Genomic DNA, 15,963 nt, shown 5'->3' on the forward strand with positions numbered 1-15,963 from the left:
ATAACTCTCTAGGTACATTGAAAACTATTACCTTGGGATGTCTTTTTGCTGGTAGTCGTGCGCTTAAAGTACTTGAATTCGTATTAGTGAGCGCAATTAATAATTTTTGTTGGTCTTCAACACTGGCAGTATGAATCGCTACTCCCTTATTTCGTATGTTTCTCATGCCGGTTACTCGGACACCTAAAGCTGAAGGCTTTAAAGTTTTTCTTACATTTTGTTTTGTTTCCTCGCTGTCTTTAATGCTATCCAGCTTAGGAAAAACGCATATAGTAGGCTTTGTAGGTCCTACTGCTTGTCCTGTACGAGTGATCGGCAATGGAATCGCATCTTTAGTTTTTATTTTGGCGATGTCCGCAAATGACATGGTCGCTTCAGCGACACGTCGCATCACAGGTCCTAGGTCCGCCTCTAGCTGCTGAATTTTCTCCGCGAGGTGACGGTTGCAGTCCTCAACCGAACGTTTTTCCGCCTGGGCCACTTTCAAACCAGCCTGGGCAGTAGTCAGATCAGCTCTCAGTTTTTCTCTGTCCAATGTAAGTTGTGATACAGCACCAATTACGTAAGTTACGTTTCTGGCAATTTTTAGTTGCTGCTCCTTGCTTACCTTACATTGCTTTTCAGCTAAAGTGTCCTGCAATTCCTCCAGCGCCATCTGGACATCGCTTAGAGCTTCTTTCCCAGATCTAAAGTATTCTTCAGAATTGTCCGAATCCTCGTCCGAAATATCACCTATTTCTAGCCTGGGACTGCTGCAGCTGGTGCCCGGGATCTCGGCGGCGGCGATTGTGGGAGAGTGCGGGGGGCCCGCATCATCCGGTTGATCCATAGATGGAAGGTAATTCTGGAGTGGTCTTCTCTGCGTTATTTTTCACTTTGTAAAATATAACTATTATCCTCTACTAAGCACTAGTTAATAATAGTATAAACTTCACTCGGAACAGCCGCGAAAAGAAACGTCAACTGTCAAAAACTACCGCAAACATAAACGTCAAAATTAACACAAAAAAGGAATCTAAAACTATGCTGAATTGACCGTGCCAGATATCACTCGATGGGAAATGTTTTTTAACGTCTGGGTGGTCTCTTATTTACTAGATTAGAACTGACTTAAGTACTAAAACACTAACTTAAAGACCGGGTCCGTTGGACCGGGCCGAACTGTCACTTTCAAAAACACTAAACCGTATAATTACGTTGATTTTAAGTTTTAATATTATGAAACTGATATATTGGTGGAAAGCCCTTGACTTTCTACGTCGATTGAGCACTTATTTTCTTAATGAAAAACGCTATTTTGATTTTTAGAGTTGAGAATTGCACGGAGCAAGTGTTATTGTGGCCGGTTCTAGCTGGTACTTTGTTATTGAGTGTTAAACTAAGGAATGAGGTTAAACTAAGGAATGGTGTTGTAATTTTTTGGTATAATTCTTACGAAATATTTGTATGCAACTTAGACTGTGAGCACAGAGTTGTATTAAAAGGTTTGTTTCTTAAGTTGTTTGATATTCTTGAAGGATTAGTAAGTTATATTATTGAGAACCAACAGTACGTGGATTGAATAATTGTAGAGAATACAGCATAGCGATGAAAATATTTAAGAAATGTTACTGCAATGAGCGTTCCTGTCTGAAATAATTCTCTTTGATTCTATGATATCTGCCATTTAGAACATCAATATTTAAGCTGCCAAAAATTTGGGAAAAAATAGTTGTAAGACTATCTTGTAATTTTTAGTCGCATATTTGAACTAAAAATACAAAAATTAGTAGTTTCATTTCATTTGGATAATTGAAATGATGAGTTATGGAATGGAAGCGTGCCAACTGTCGCCGAACGACTATCAAAGCAGCTATACAATAAAATGTATGCATTTAGTGCGTAGGTAGAAACAATGGCGAGACACTAGTGTGTGTGGATGCAATTTGCAGTAGAATAGGTGAACCAAGTTGACGACACGCGTCAACGTGTGCTCGCGGTTTCTTACTAGTAATGGTTCAATGCCTAGCTCTATTATGTAAAATAGTAAGTGGGTGGGTACCTTAAACGAGAGCGCGGCGGGAATAATGTGACGTCGCGAACAAGCCTCCCAGATCAAATACGACTGTTAACGCATAACAATAACACCAAACAGAACTAATCGGATAATGATTCAACAACACCTAAGAATGGTCACTAATCTAAATGCAAATGAAATAGGGAACGCTTTATTAACTTTGCTATGAGTCTGTGATAATAAGATGGTTTGTGAGCTAAGTTTTCACGGGACCTCTATCAGGGGAAACAAATACAGATGGCGTTTTTGTTGACTTACTTTACCAGGTTAACCGACGTTTTGATCGTAAGGCAAAAGAACTTAATTATCATTTCATCGTAAGCTCATTTGATTGTAAATGACCATTTGTTCGTATTATTTGCCTACGATCACTTTGCTTGCGATCATTTGGCAACGGTCATTTTGTGAACAATCATTTTTTTACGATAATTTTACCGATAATTATAATCTACACTTTTGCAGGGTTACGAATTTGTTGACAATATTTGAAAACATCATAGTAATCGAAAAAAATATTCGTTTTATTGATTGAGCGTAGTGAAGTTCTGTTTTAAATCGATAGGTTTGCATTTTCTCATCTGTAAACTTGTATGCATGTTCCGTTTCCGTTTCAAGATGGTGCCCGTTTTAGTGGTTCGGAGAAGAAAATCGTCGTGTTTATTTGGAAATTCTTATTGGCATTTAAAAATATATATCATGGTACCTAACTACCGTTTGTTAAAACTAATTTTTGAAAAATTTATTGTTATTGAGATAGTGACGTTTCGATAGTAAATTGTACAAATCCTGATTTGAAATAAATAAAAAAATGCTCCATAAAATACACAGTTTACATTTTTGTATGTAGGTGTTAAGTACCGACTAACAATAGCAGGAGTTTGATTCTGCATAAATTATCGACGAAAATTTCTACTTCAGCACACTCTATCTTATCAAGGGCGGATCCAGCTTTGGCGCCAGGGGGGGGGGGTCACGTAGTCGTGGTCAAGTTTTTTTTTTTTTTTTTTAAAGAAAGACAAACATTCCCGGGTTACGAATAACCCAACAATAACTCCTACCACCACCACAGAAAGCCGAAAATGCTTGCTTGTGTTGTGATGGAGGACTTAGGTCCGGTCAGTTACAGTTACAAGAAGTTATAATTTAATTTTGATAATAATATATACAAGTAAAAAGTAGGTATTGTTGGATATGGTAACACTAGGTATATCATTAAGATTGTCTTTTGCTCCGCAAGCCCGGGCGGCGTAGGCTCGTGTAATGTCAATTGTCAACCAATACAGTACAGATTACAATTATTAATCGTGTTCTTATTTCACCACAATATAACATGGTGTCAGGTGTGTCTTCAACATAGTATTGTGTGTAGGAATCTTGCAACTTTTTGAATTTCCTTTTCCTCGTTGTAGTTATTCGCCATCATATATAAAAGAAATGATTGCTTAAAACGTTTCCACTCGCCAACCATATCCGTAGCATTCTGCATTTGCAGAATTTGACTCGACATTATTATTGTAACACTTTGCTTGTCACGACAAAATAGACAAATAATAACAGCTTGTTGACCGTTATTTCTTTGCTTCCTGGTAAAGAATTTGAATCGTTCCACTGTAATATTCACTGTAGGTATGAAGTGTCTATCCAGTCTATCGAAGAGTAGAATAATGCCTTCCAGCGTGCTCTTCTCAATAGTGAGGCCGAATGAATTAAAAATTTGAACTCCTTTAGGACCAATCGTGTGCAGCAAATGTTATTAATAAATGTAAGTACTGTACTTCCATATTTAAGAGGAATATAAACGCTGGAAATATTTCGATTCTTGTGCTTTATAAATTTTAAAACCGAGCGCCTTGCACCGTCATATTTTGGCCTGATTTGCACGAGGCAAGTAATTTGAAATAAATATTGTTGCCATGACGCGGTGCTTGCAATACGTAAGAAGCGCCCAGCGAGATCTCCGTTCGCCGATGCTTCCATACGCTTGTTAATACCTTGTTACCTGGTGGATGAATACCGTCCATTCTATTTTGCCAGCAGCGGCCGAGCCGGCAGCGTAGTCAATATTATCGACAATCCTCAAACTATGGGGAACGCTAATAAAAGTAAATATTTATAAAATTTGAATTGATTTTATTTATTTACAATCCAAACAAAAATATTCTGAAAGTGAATTATTAATAGGTACATATAAATATTAATAAAAAGAAACTTGATTAAGTTAAATATAATATGTATGTATATTAACAAAATGTAACTAATACGTTCTTTTACAAAACTAGGTATATGTACTTTTATCAAATTTACATACACTTTATCAAATTTCCACATCTAAAATTTTTGTAAAATTTATTTACAAATAATTTTTTTGGAAACAAATCAACAAACCAATCTCAATATTAGAAATGATGATGGAACAACTCACAGCTAGGTTTAAATATATTCTACAATAGATGCATCAATTTATGGATACATACACTTAAAAAAAAAGGTTAAAATAAATAATTTATTTTCAACTTTCCTGAAAGCTTGACCTGCTCTCAAATTGACAAAATTACCGATGACACGACAAGAATATCAAATACACTAACGGCCATAAACTCAACCATCACTAAAGCCAACATCACAACCTTTCGTCTCGGGATAAAAAAAACAGATAAACCCAGACCTCTAAAAGTGATGCTTGACAATCCCACCCAAGCCATTGATATTTTGCGAAAAAAAAATAGCATAACAGAGTACCCTGGCATTAAAATTTATTCCGATCAAACTCCAGCGCAAAGGAACTATCTCGCCAATTTACGATTAACCCTAGACCAAAGAACCCAAGACGGTGAAATAGGTCTCACAATCAAATATAAGAACAATAAACCTGTTATTGTAAATACAAAAAACTCCCCACGAAACTAACATTTTATTACCAAAATGTTAGAGGTTTGCGCACCAAGCTCAACACCCTAAGGTGTAATATTCCAACGATAAATAACGATGTGTACTGCCTAACAGAAACCTGGCTTCATGAAAAAATATCTTCCCCTGAATTAGGCTTCACCAACTACGATGTTTACCGGCTGGATCGTGAAAATATTATTGGCGGCGGGGTTTTAATATCGATCAGAAAGATGTTCCATTCAAAACTATTAAAACTAAAAAATAAAAACATTGAACAAATAGCTATATTAGTGAAACTCAAAGCAACAAAAATAATTATTGTGTGTGTGTATATCCCCCCCCAAGTTAGTGCTGATGTGTATTGTAATCATTGTGATGAAATTGAATCTTTGAAATTGAAATATCCTGATGCAAAATTAATAATTTTTGGGGATTTTAATCTCCCAAATGTAAACTGGGTACAACCCACTGAGTCTTCAAATCCCATTTCTGCTAAAGCCCAATTAATCATTGATATCATCAACTTTCTCAACCTTAAACAATTAAATCATGTTAAAAATATAAATGACAGAATTCTTGACCTTGTCATATCAAACATAAATAATAGTAATGTCAGCGAATCGCGTGAACCAATAGTATCCATTGACTCTCATCATCCCCCTTTACAAGCGATCATTTATTTGGCACCCATTGAACTCCTTACTCCCCAACCTCCCGTTCACGAACTAAACTACAAGAAAGCCGATTATAATCAAGTGCGCTTATATCTTTCTTCGCTCAATTGGTCCCGCATTTTTATGTCTACAAACGTAGAAGAAGCAACAAATGTGTTTAACTCAAACCTTTATGATACTATTGAAAATTGCATACCAACTTCTATTGTAAAACATAATGACTGTTACCCAAAATGGGTTAGTACTGAACTAAAAAAACTCATTCAATGTAAAAAAATTGCCCACATTAACTTTAAATGCAATTACTCCACTGACTGCTATAAAATTTTTTCTGTTTTACGAAATAAATGTAAAAGTCTATCTAAAAAATGCTATTCAGATTATATTACAGATGTAGAGCTGACTATCAAGTCAAATCCAAAACATTTTTGGAATTATGTGAATTCTCTTAAAGACAACAACGGCTGTCCTAGATCAATGTATTCAGGGCGAAAACATGCTGACAGTGATCAAGAAATAGTTGACCTCTTTGCTGATCATTTCTCAAGTGTTTATGAACAGAAAAATGATAATGTAACTATACCTGAATTTAAATACACCAATGTAACTGACATATCAACATGCCACATTTCTCTGGATGATGTTAATACCAAGATCAGATCTCTTGATTGTAAGAAGGGGTCAGGTTCTGACAAAATTCCACCGGTATTCATAAAGGAATGCGCTCAGTTTATAGCAGCTCCACTTCAACACATATTCAATCTGTCACTTCAAACTGGAATATATCCTGATCCTTGGAAACTTAATCACTTGACACCTGTATTTAAATCAGGTGATAAAAATTGTGTTTTAAATTATAGACCAATTTGCATACTGTCTACCACCCCGAAAATGTTTGAAAGTATTGTCTTAGATAAAATTGCTGTTAAGTTTAGAGATATTATTACTCCAGAACAGCATGGTTTTGTTACCGGTCGGTCTACCACAACCAATCTTCTATTGTATGAACACTATATCTGTGAAGCTTTCACGTCTCGTGCACAAGTAGATTCAATATATACTGACTTTTCAAAAGCCTTTGATAAAGTAAATATTAATATCCTTCTCGCGAAACTGCAAGCCCTTGGTATACATGGATCATTCCTAAAATGGTTGAATAGTTACCTCTGTAACCGCGAACTGATGGTAAAATTAAATAATAAAGTCTCATATAAATTTAAAGTAACATCGGGAGTTCCTCAAGGCTCTCATCTGGGCCCACTTCTCTTCGTATTGTTTATAAATGATTTATCTTTATGTTTCGAAAATGTCAAATTCATTCTATTTGCAGATGACCTAAAGCTTTTTAAGATTATAAAATGTTTAAATGATGCACTTATCCTTCAGCATAATATAGATAGACTTGCTAGCTGGTGTGAAATAAACAAATTATTCCTAAACGTGAAAAAGTGTTTCCACATGTGTTTTTACCGTTCACGGACTCCAATAACCATATCGTATTCAATTAACAATAATGAAATTGCATTAGTACCATTTATCAAAGACCTTGGTGTTATTTTTGACAGTAAACTTACCTTTGATCGTCACTGTGAAACAATTTCCAATAAGGCCATGCAAATTCTAGGTTTTGTAATGCGTAACACAAGGACTTTTCAAAACATTGAGTCACTTAAATTACTCTACTGCTCTCTTGTGAGATCACACCTAGAATATGCATCTCCTGTATGGTCTCCGATTTATACCTGTAACTTACACCGCTTGGAGAAAGTACAAAGAAAATTTCTTCGATACGTTCAATTCAAATTGAGACAACCTGTAATTGATATCTGCTACAAAACATTAATGTCTGGTCTAAATCTACCACTTCTTTCTACCCGGCGAACTATTAATGATATTCTTATACTTTTTAAATTACTGAACAATCTCATAGACTGCCCTCAAATGTTAAGTCTGATAAATTTTCGTGTCCCTGTTAAATCAACTAGACTCCACCATCTTTTCCACAGTGACAATCATAGCACTAACTATTTGTATCATTCACCGTTGGCGCGTTTTCACCGCACTGCCAACACGTATACAGACCTTTTTGATATTTTCAAAACCTCACCGTCTTGCATCAAGGCAAAAATACTTGGTTGTGAATGTAACTGATATGTTTGTGAAATGTTAAATGTCTGTTTGTACTGCATCATACTGACATGTTCTTCTTTATGTGTAACATATGTATGGTGTTCTTATACATATACATTCCACATATATACATATATGTGAAATGTATATGTATAGCATCAATATAAACTGCTTGAGATTTCTTACAGTGTTGGCTAACGGATGTATTATTATAATAATAAAAAAATATTTTTAATTGTCAAGTCTCTGACAGCCCTGAATTGTTGAAGCTACTTTGCCATACACTCCGGCCATAGTGGCCAAGTTGAGATATAAATTTGATTGTAACAATAAACTCACTACTATTTGCGCTACTATAATACTTTGCTAGATTATATCTGTTGGCAAGTCACCTTTACTGTATATTTTATCCTGTGTAAATGAAGTGTTTTCTATTATTGTAGCATTCTATGCCTTAAGAAAATTTCAGCTGTATCACATTCAATGTCGTTTTATATACATATTGTTGTGTTCTTCAATTTAATACTAATATTCGCCTATGTATCACTGTGAACTTATAATATAATGTATCACATTACTGTAAAAGCCTTTTATGGCGTTTAATAAATAAATAAATAAACTTGCATCTAGCTATTCTGAATTTATCCTAAAAGAGCATAATTAAAACAAATACAATAGATATCGCGGGTTCGAACCCCGGCAAACAAATCTCAGTATTAGACATTTTCAAGGAACAGCTCACAGCTACATATATTTAAAAATTATTCTTATAAAATATTAACTCTGATCTACCAATACTGAATTTAAGCATTATATTCGTCAACCTAAAATTTCTCAAATGAAAATATTCTACATTAGATACATCAATTTATGGATACATAGACTTAAAAAAAAAACGGTGAAAATAAATAACTTGCATCTACCTATGCTGAATTTATTCCAAAAAGAACATAATTAAAACGAATACAATATATATTATTTTAAAACAAAAAGTAAAATTTCGACGGCCTCCATGGTAGAGGGGAAAGGCTGCCAGCTAGCGATCCGGAGATCGCGGGTTCAAACCCGGCAAACAAATATCAGTATTAGACATTATCAAGGAACTGCTCCCAGCTACATATATTAATAAAAAGAAACTTGATTATGTGAAATATAATATGTATATATATACTAAAGGTCCCTATAAGGACGTCAACAACAGAAATTTTTAAGCATTTTGACGTTCCAAGTATACAGAAAATCTATGCCAAAAACATTCAGGTACACCACCTCAAAAATAATTCAGAAGTAAACACCTCACATACTTATAAAACCAGAGCCAAAGAAACAGAGATACAAAATATACCAAAGTGTAACTCTACCTTTGGACAAAAAAGTTCTAATTTTTTAGCAATAAAGGTATATAACAAACTCCCACTTAGTATCAAACAAATTAAAACCAAAAATCACTACATTAAGGACATTAAATCTTGGCTTAAGGAACTACCGGAAAAAGAACTCACTAGCCCAGAGGTCGGCAAACTTATTTGCCAAAGAGCCAAATATGTACATTACAACGATTAAAAAAAAAAATAAGAGCCAATTATAAAAGTATTATAATAATTAGTTAAGTATTTTAATATTAAGTATTACACTATTACGTAATTATGATGTATTACCTATTCAAATATTAAGTTGAGATATAATTATTTTATTTCAAACAAATAAACAGGAAAAATGAGAAATTTCTTACAATCAAACTGATTGATCAGTTTTGTAAGATTTAAGTAACGTAAAATACTGTACAAAGAAAAATTAAAAAAACAGATTAAAAATAATATATATTAAACCATGACAATGACAATTATAATAAGTACTTAATGCGAACCATGCCCTTGCATCTCCTTCGAAAGTTTGAGTAAGTCAGGTTTGTATGTTGTTGTTCTTAATTTTAGGAACGATTCCAGGTTGTCATCAATAAGACGACTTCTCAGTTTACTCTTGATGAAGTTCATGCTTGAAAAGATTGTTCGCATGAATATGTAGAACCGAAAAAGGATAGTACAGAAAAATCGAGTTTTTTCAGCTGGTCATAAGAGTTGGGAATACTATTCCAAGCGTTGAATATGATCATGTCTTCCTTCTCTAGGTCTTTCAAGGTAGAACACTTGTGTTTAGCTCACATTTTTTCTTCTCCAGTATTTATAAATCAACACAAAGACGTTCAAATTTAGAGCTCCATATTTAGTAGTGCTTGTCAATGAAAGAATTATTTTCTTGGCGATGCTTCAGCAGACTCGGAAAGTGAAACAATGTTTCCCTTGCAAAATCTCAGCAAAGAGGGATAATTTGTTTTCAAATGAAACGACTTCTTCTAACATCGAAAAAATTGTATTTCCTTTCCCTTGTAGTTTATGATTAAGTTTATTTAGATGAGACGTAACGTCTACCATGAAATAAAAGTTTTGAATCCACTTATCGTCTGTTAGTTCTGGATAGTTAACACCCTTCTCAAGGAGAAATGCTTTGATTTCTGGAAACAGCAATTCGAAACGCTTTAAAACGTTCCCTCTTGATAACCAACGTACCTTGTTATGAATCAGAAGATCACCGTACTCACTCTCCATTTCAACTAAAAATTCTTTGAATTGGCTATGATTAAGAGCTTTAGTTAAATGGAGTTAACAATCGTAATCACCAATTCCATACCTAACTTTACAAATTTCTTTTGGAAATGTCTGCGCCCAAAGCGCTTCTTGATGAATGATGCAATGGTAAGCAAGTATCTCGTGATTATTTTTTTCTTTCAAAAGAGCAACAAACCCCTTTCTGTGGCCGGTCGTACTTTTGGCCCCGTCTGTTGAAATCGACACAATTTTTTCGAGAGAAATTTGATGTTTATCCATACATCCAATTACAGCGTTTGTGATATCCTCTCCACGCGTCTGACCTTTGAGTGGCAATAATCCTACAAGTTCTTCTTTAGGACCTGTATGAGAAATAAATCTTACAAAAAGCGAAACTTGCGCTGTATCATTTATGTCACAAGACTCGTCAACTACTATTGATAAAGCCTAAACCAATTTTAGATCTTAGATTTGCTGGATGGTTATATTCGAAGACATTTTAAGTGTTCTATCTTTCATTGTTTTGGCAGACAACGGTAACTCTTTAATTTTTTTTTAAATTTCTGCCTTGTTCTTAAAATCCCGAAATAGTTCTTCGGATGCCTTTACAAAACAACTTTTAATGTATTCGCCGTCTATGTACGGTTTCCCTCTCTTAGCAATCTCTCGACTAACAACAAAACTTGCCATATTAACATTACTGAAAGATTGCATTCAGTTGTTGAATACAGAATGTATTGCATGTCTCTTGAGTCTTCTGGAGTTCCTCAACTGCTTTCTTCCTTGCATTACCGACAGGATATTTATTGCTTAATGAAGTGTGTTTATTTTTAAATGTCTCTCCAAATTTCACTTCTTGTTATGCGCCAATTTTTCCTTACAAATATAAGACATGTCGGAAGGCCATCTAAGTTTTGAATAAACGCGAAAGTCTCGGTCCACTCAACTCTAAATTCACGGTTTTCATCTTCCGTTTTTCTTTGCTTCTTTTTGGTAGCCATGTGAAATAGGGGACCTATAAAAAAATCCCAAAAACATTTTTTTCCGTCACCAATACTAAATAACTATCATATTATAATATAATTTTTTTCCGACACCAACACTAAATAAATAACATTATAATATAAATGATTATCATATACATATATCAAATAAATATTAAATTAATGATGTAAATACCTGTAGAACACGTGCGCGACAAACGCGACTGGCGAGGTGACTGCTATCCAACGCCAACCAGACTTATTGAAACGCGAGAAGAGTCTCCCTCGCACCGCCCACCCCACAGTCGTCACCCGCCGATACCATCGGCGCGTCTTGCGCGCCTTTCCGTGAACTTTTGCGCGGGAGCCGCACTTAAGAGGCTAAAGAGCCGCATGCGGCTCCGGAGCCGCACTTTGCCGACCTCTGCACTAGCCTATTAAAAACATCGTCGTAGAAGTTTCTGGAAAACCCTACCCAAAACATGAAGTCGAACCATAGAAGTCGCTGAAAAATTATTCAAAACCTAGTCCCCCTCAGCACAGGATCTCCTAGTGAGGAGGACTATAAAAATCTATATCAATTAATCATATAAATATATATAATTCTTATAAAAATGTTTAAAAAAATGTAATATAGTTACTAAATAAAAAAATAAAAAAAACGTATAGCTTCATCTTAAATAACAAAATCAATTTTTCGTTTACTTCTTCTCCCGAAACGCGTTATCACCTCATCTACTTCAATTGGTACGTTTTTATGAACGTGGAGAAGTGCCAGTCCGGTTAGGCGTTCTTCAACCATTGAAGCTCTTAGCCACGATTTGATTCTTCGTAACGTAGAGAAAGATCTTTCCGCTGTCAGGTAGTGTAGCCATAATACATAAAAAATTTCTTACATTAGGATACATCTCAATATCGCAATTTAAAATAATGTCAGAAATCGACTGCGGTATGTCCTGACTACGCTGCCACTTCATCATCCACAGCCGATATTCATTTACAATGATAGAAACTGGAGTATTATCTAATAACAATGTATAATCGGATGCTAGTTGTTTCACAGTTTCAATGTCTTGATTACTGTATTCGCTTTTTGGCATGAAAACGCTTAGCTGAAAAAAATTAAGGATTTCAGGAGACAGACGGTCCTGTAGGTCACTTATTATTGAATCCAGAAGAGGGATGTATATGGATCTGCGGAAATACTCTTCAGCAGATTGAGCAGGTTGATTATTGGCCCTATGTATTTGTCTTGACACTATTCTGGGACATTTAATTTCTACATCTAGCTGCTCAGCTACTTCTTTAGCCTCTTCAAAAAGCTGTCGGTAAATTATGTCCACATTTTCTCTTTTATTTTGTAGAACACTTAAAGTATCGTTAATAGCGTCCGCAGCTTTTTTTAAATCAATGGAGTTCGATTGCAGTATTCTGCTTAAAGATACAGTAGTACCTGAAAAATAAAAAGTTAGTATGTGACTGTTTGTGAGTTATGGGTGAATAAATTAAGGATCTATGACTTAATATAAATGGTAGTTAAAATTGTTTTTGTTGAAACACAAACAAATTAACAAAATAACAATATAATATTCAAGTAGGTATAGTACGTATGTTCATTTTAATTTTAATTTTATTTTTATTAGGAACATTAACAGGTTTATAACATAACATGCATAGAGAGAGAGAAAAAATAAGTAAAAGAATTGGGTTACAAACCAATAACCAATGTTCACATCATGCAATAAAGATAAAGAAGGTTAAAAAGCAATAAACAAACAAAGAAAGGTTAAAAACAATGAAATGTTAAAAACAAGGAAATAATAAGAGAAAATGTATATATATATATATATACACGTATAAACACATACATACATATATATACATACACATGCATATACACATATAAATACATATGTACACACATACATATACATAGTTGCATACATACATACGCATACATACATGCATACATACATACATACACACACGTACATTTGATATTAAATACAAATAATATGTAAGAGTGATAATGAGTTCATTATCCAAACAATAAGAAACAAAATAATATAGGCAAGTACCCACCTAATATATCACTTAAACAGATGGAGGATATAATAAAGTCAGAACTGCGCAATGCTTGCAGCAAGCAATGCGCATCAGTAGCGGTTTTACTATCTTGCCAAGTAGAAATCTTCTCCAAAGCGCTACAAATTTTGACCAAGTTGTCTCCTTGAAATTGAAGATGCCCATCATGCCTCTCTACCCAACGTGTCTCACAGATACCTTGCAAGGCAACTCCGAATCCTTTTTTAAAAATTTCATGCCTCTTAGCGGATGCATTGGCAAAAGCTACAACTTTTCTCATTGTGCCAGAAGTATTGCGACAAGAAACTACTTGGGATGATCTAGCCAACGAGTTATTAAGTACATGGTTGTTGCATGGGCAACGTTTGGCGTGAATGGCTATTTTCTTCAATTCTTGCACTGCACCTTTCGTATCTGATGCCATAACCGAGCAGCTGTCAGTTCCAATACCCACACACCTAGTTAAATCTAAATTAAATTTAGTACACAGATTTTCAACAATTTTCGCCAATGCCACACCTGTCAATCGAGGCTCTATATCACCTGAATTGTTTTCTTCACGTCTAAGAGCATCGTAAGTATCACAGAAAGTCACAAAATGTTCCTTTATAATACCATTATGAAAATATCGAAATGATAGGCTCAGCTGTGAGATATGTGATATATCTGTTGTTTCATCGAACAAAATTGAAAAAAAAATTGCTTCCCGCACATTCTGTAAAATGTTCTCCTGAATGATTTCTGCACAAATATCTATCAACTCATTTTGTACAGTCTTGCTGATGTACGTGGCGTTGGATTTTGAAGATTCTAAATGCTGCTGCAATGCAGTATCGCCAGAATCTATACGAAATTTTAAAAGGGCTCTAAAATTCCCTTCATCAGCTACCACGCTGTCATGGCTCAACAATTTACCATCGTCGCGATGGCCACGTAACGGTATATTTTGATGGCCACAAAATATAATAGTTTTTACGATTGGTCGCAAACGATCTCTATTTTCATTTATTTGTGTCAGTCTTTGACTATTTACTTGGTTCATTATATTAATTTCTGGCTTGTGAAAAGTCAACAAAAAGTTCTTCCCTGCTTCGACAGCTGATTCGTGGTATTTTTTTCGCCGGTGTGTTAGCAGAACACCATTTTCACCAAGCAAATTATCAAAAGCTTTTAACGGTTCTTTTACGAGTCGATATAAGGGTGTTTTTTTCTGTACACCACCTCCAGGAGCTACGGCAAACAAAGCACAGTACTTGCAGTAAAGTCCCTGGTCTTTATGCGACAAAACAAGCCAGTGAAACTTTTCAAGGTGAGACTTATTCGCATATTTTTTTGTTTGTTTTCCTTTTTTATTAACAACACAGTGCGGGAAAGTGTAATTAGGGGGAGGCTGCCAATGCTTTTCAAGCAACATAGCTTTAGTAGATGAATCATCTATATTTTTCCCTATATAACATGCAATATCTGAAGCAAACTCTGATTGAGAAAGTGAAGTCTTTATCTGATCAGAATCAGAAGTCGACGTACATAATATAGGCTGAATATCGTTAATAACAGGAGAGCATGTTTTTTCATCGTCTAAGGTTAATGTAGGCAATGTTATAGCTGTAGAAGCAAAGCAGAAGCATCGGCAGTACAATTATTATCCTCTGTAGTTGTTGTAGGTAAATTTTTCGAGTGAGCAATCTCAAGCCTTGGTTTCTTTGTGAAAAATGAATCTATTTTTTTAAATGAACTGCCACCTATATTACGTTTTAACCCACCACCACCATCTCCTTTTCCCTTAGAGTCACCCTGCAAGCAAAACCATGCAAATTTCACACCTACAACAGACAACAGACTTTTGTAAATACATATTAATTATAAGTACCTACGCTACGTAAAACACCCAGACTCAAGCCAAAACAAATGTTCATTCCGTAAATATTAGCCATGCAGGTACGGACGGGGCTTGAACCCGCGATTCATTGTGTGAATTTATCTAAGATTTTAGGTTAGGTTAGTTAGGTTAGTAAGCTTAGGCTCTTCAAACTCCCTCTTCCAAAAAAAATAATTAAGTAGGTACATAAGTCAAACTCTTTCAGTAAGTAGGTAGGTACCTACTTATCTACCCACGAGGTACTTTAAGAGTGGGGTCACTCACAGCTCACAGGAGCGTTTGTTTACATATGCATCCGACTTGTGGTAATTAATGATCACGGAAGATTAATGTTCGGAGGTTCGACCTGTGCCTGTGTAAATGCTCTTGCGACCGTTTATATCAATCTGTACATTTATTTGCGGTAAGATCTGGCTTCCTTTCAACAACGACCTGCTACTGTCAAATTTACTCCATTTTGTTAAGAAAGACAAAAAGGCCCAAATAAAGTGTTGAAATAGATTTTGGCTTTAATTAAACAATTATCACATGCATCACATTTAAAAAAAAATCCGGTTTAGGCAAATATTCTAAGACGTTCCGTATTTTTTTTTAATCGTATTTTTGAAACCCTGGTGATTTTTTTAAAATTTCAACTCGAAAAATCAGACCATTTTTTATA

At 34.9% G+C, this 15,963-nt stretch overlaps 1 pseudogene; it reads right to left on the reverse strand.

Annotated features, from left to right (window-relative positions):
- Positions 1 to 11,832: 11,832 nt before the first annotated feature.
- On the reverse strand, positions 11,833 to 15,758 carry LOC149414782 (52 kDa repressor of the inhibitor of the protein kinase-like; annotated as a pseudogene).
- Positions 15,759 to 15,963: the final 205 nt, after the last annotated feature.

The sequence above is a fragment of the Hesperophylax consimilis genome, chromosome 19, assembly GCF_061612785.1.
Source record: "Hesperophylax consimilis isolate HC1 chromosome 19, BYU_Hcon_1.0, whole genome shotgun sequence".
Classification (NCBI taxonomy): domain Eukaryota; kingdom Metazoa; phylum Arthropoda; class Insecta; order Trichoptera; family Limnephilidae; genus Hesperophylax; species Hesperophylax consimilis.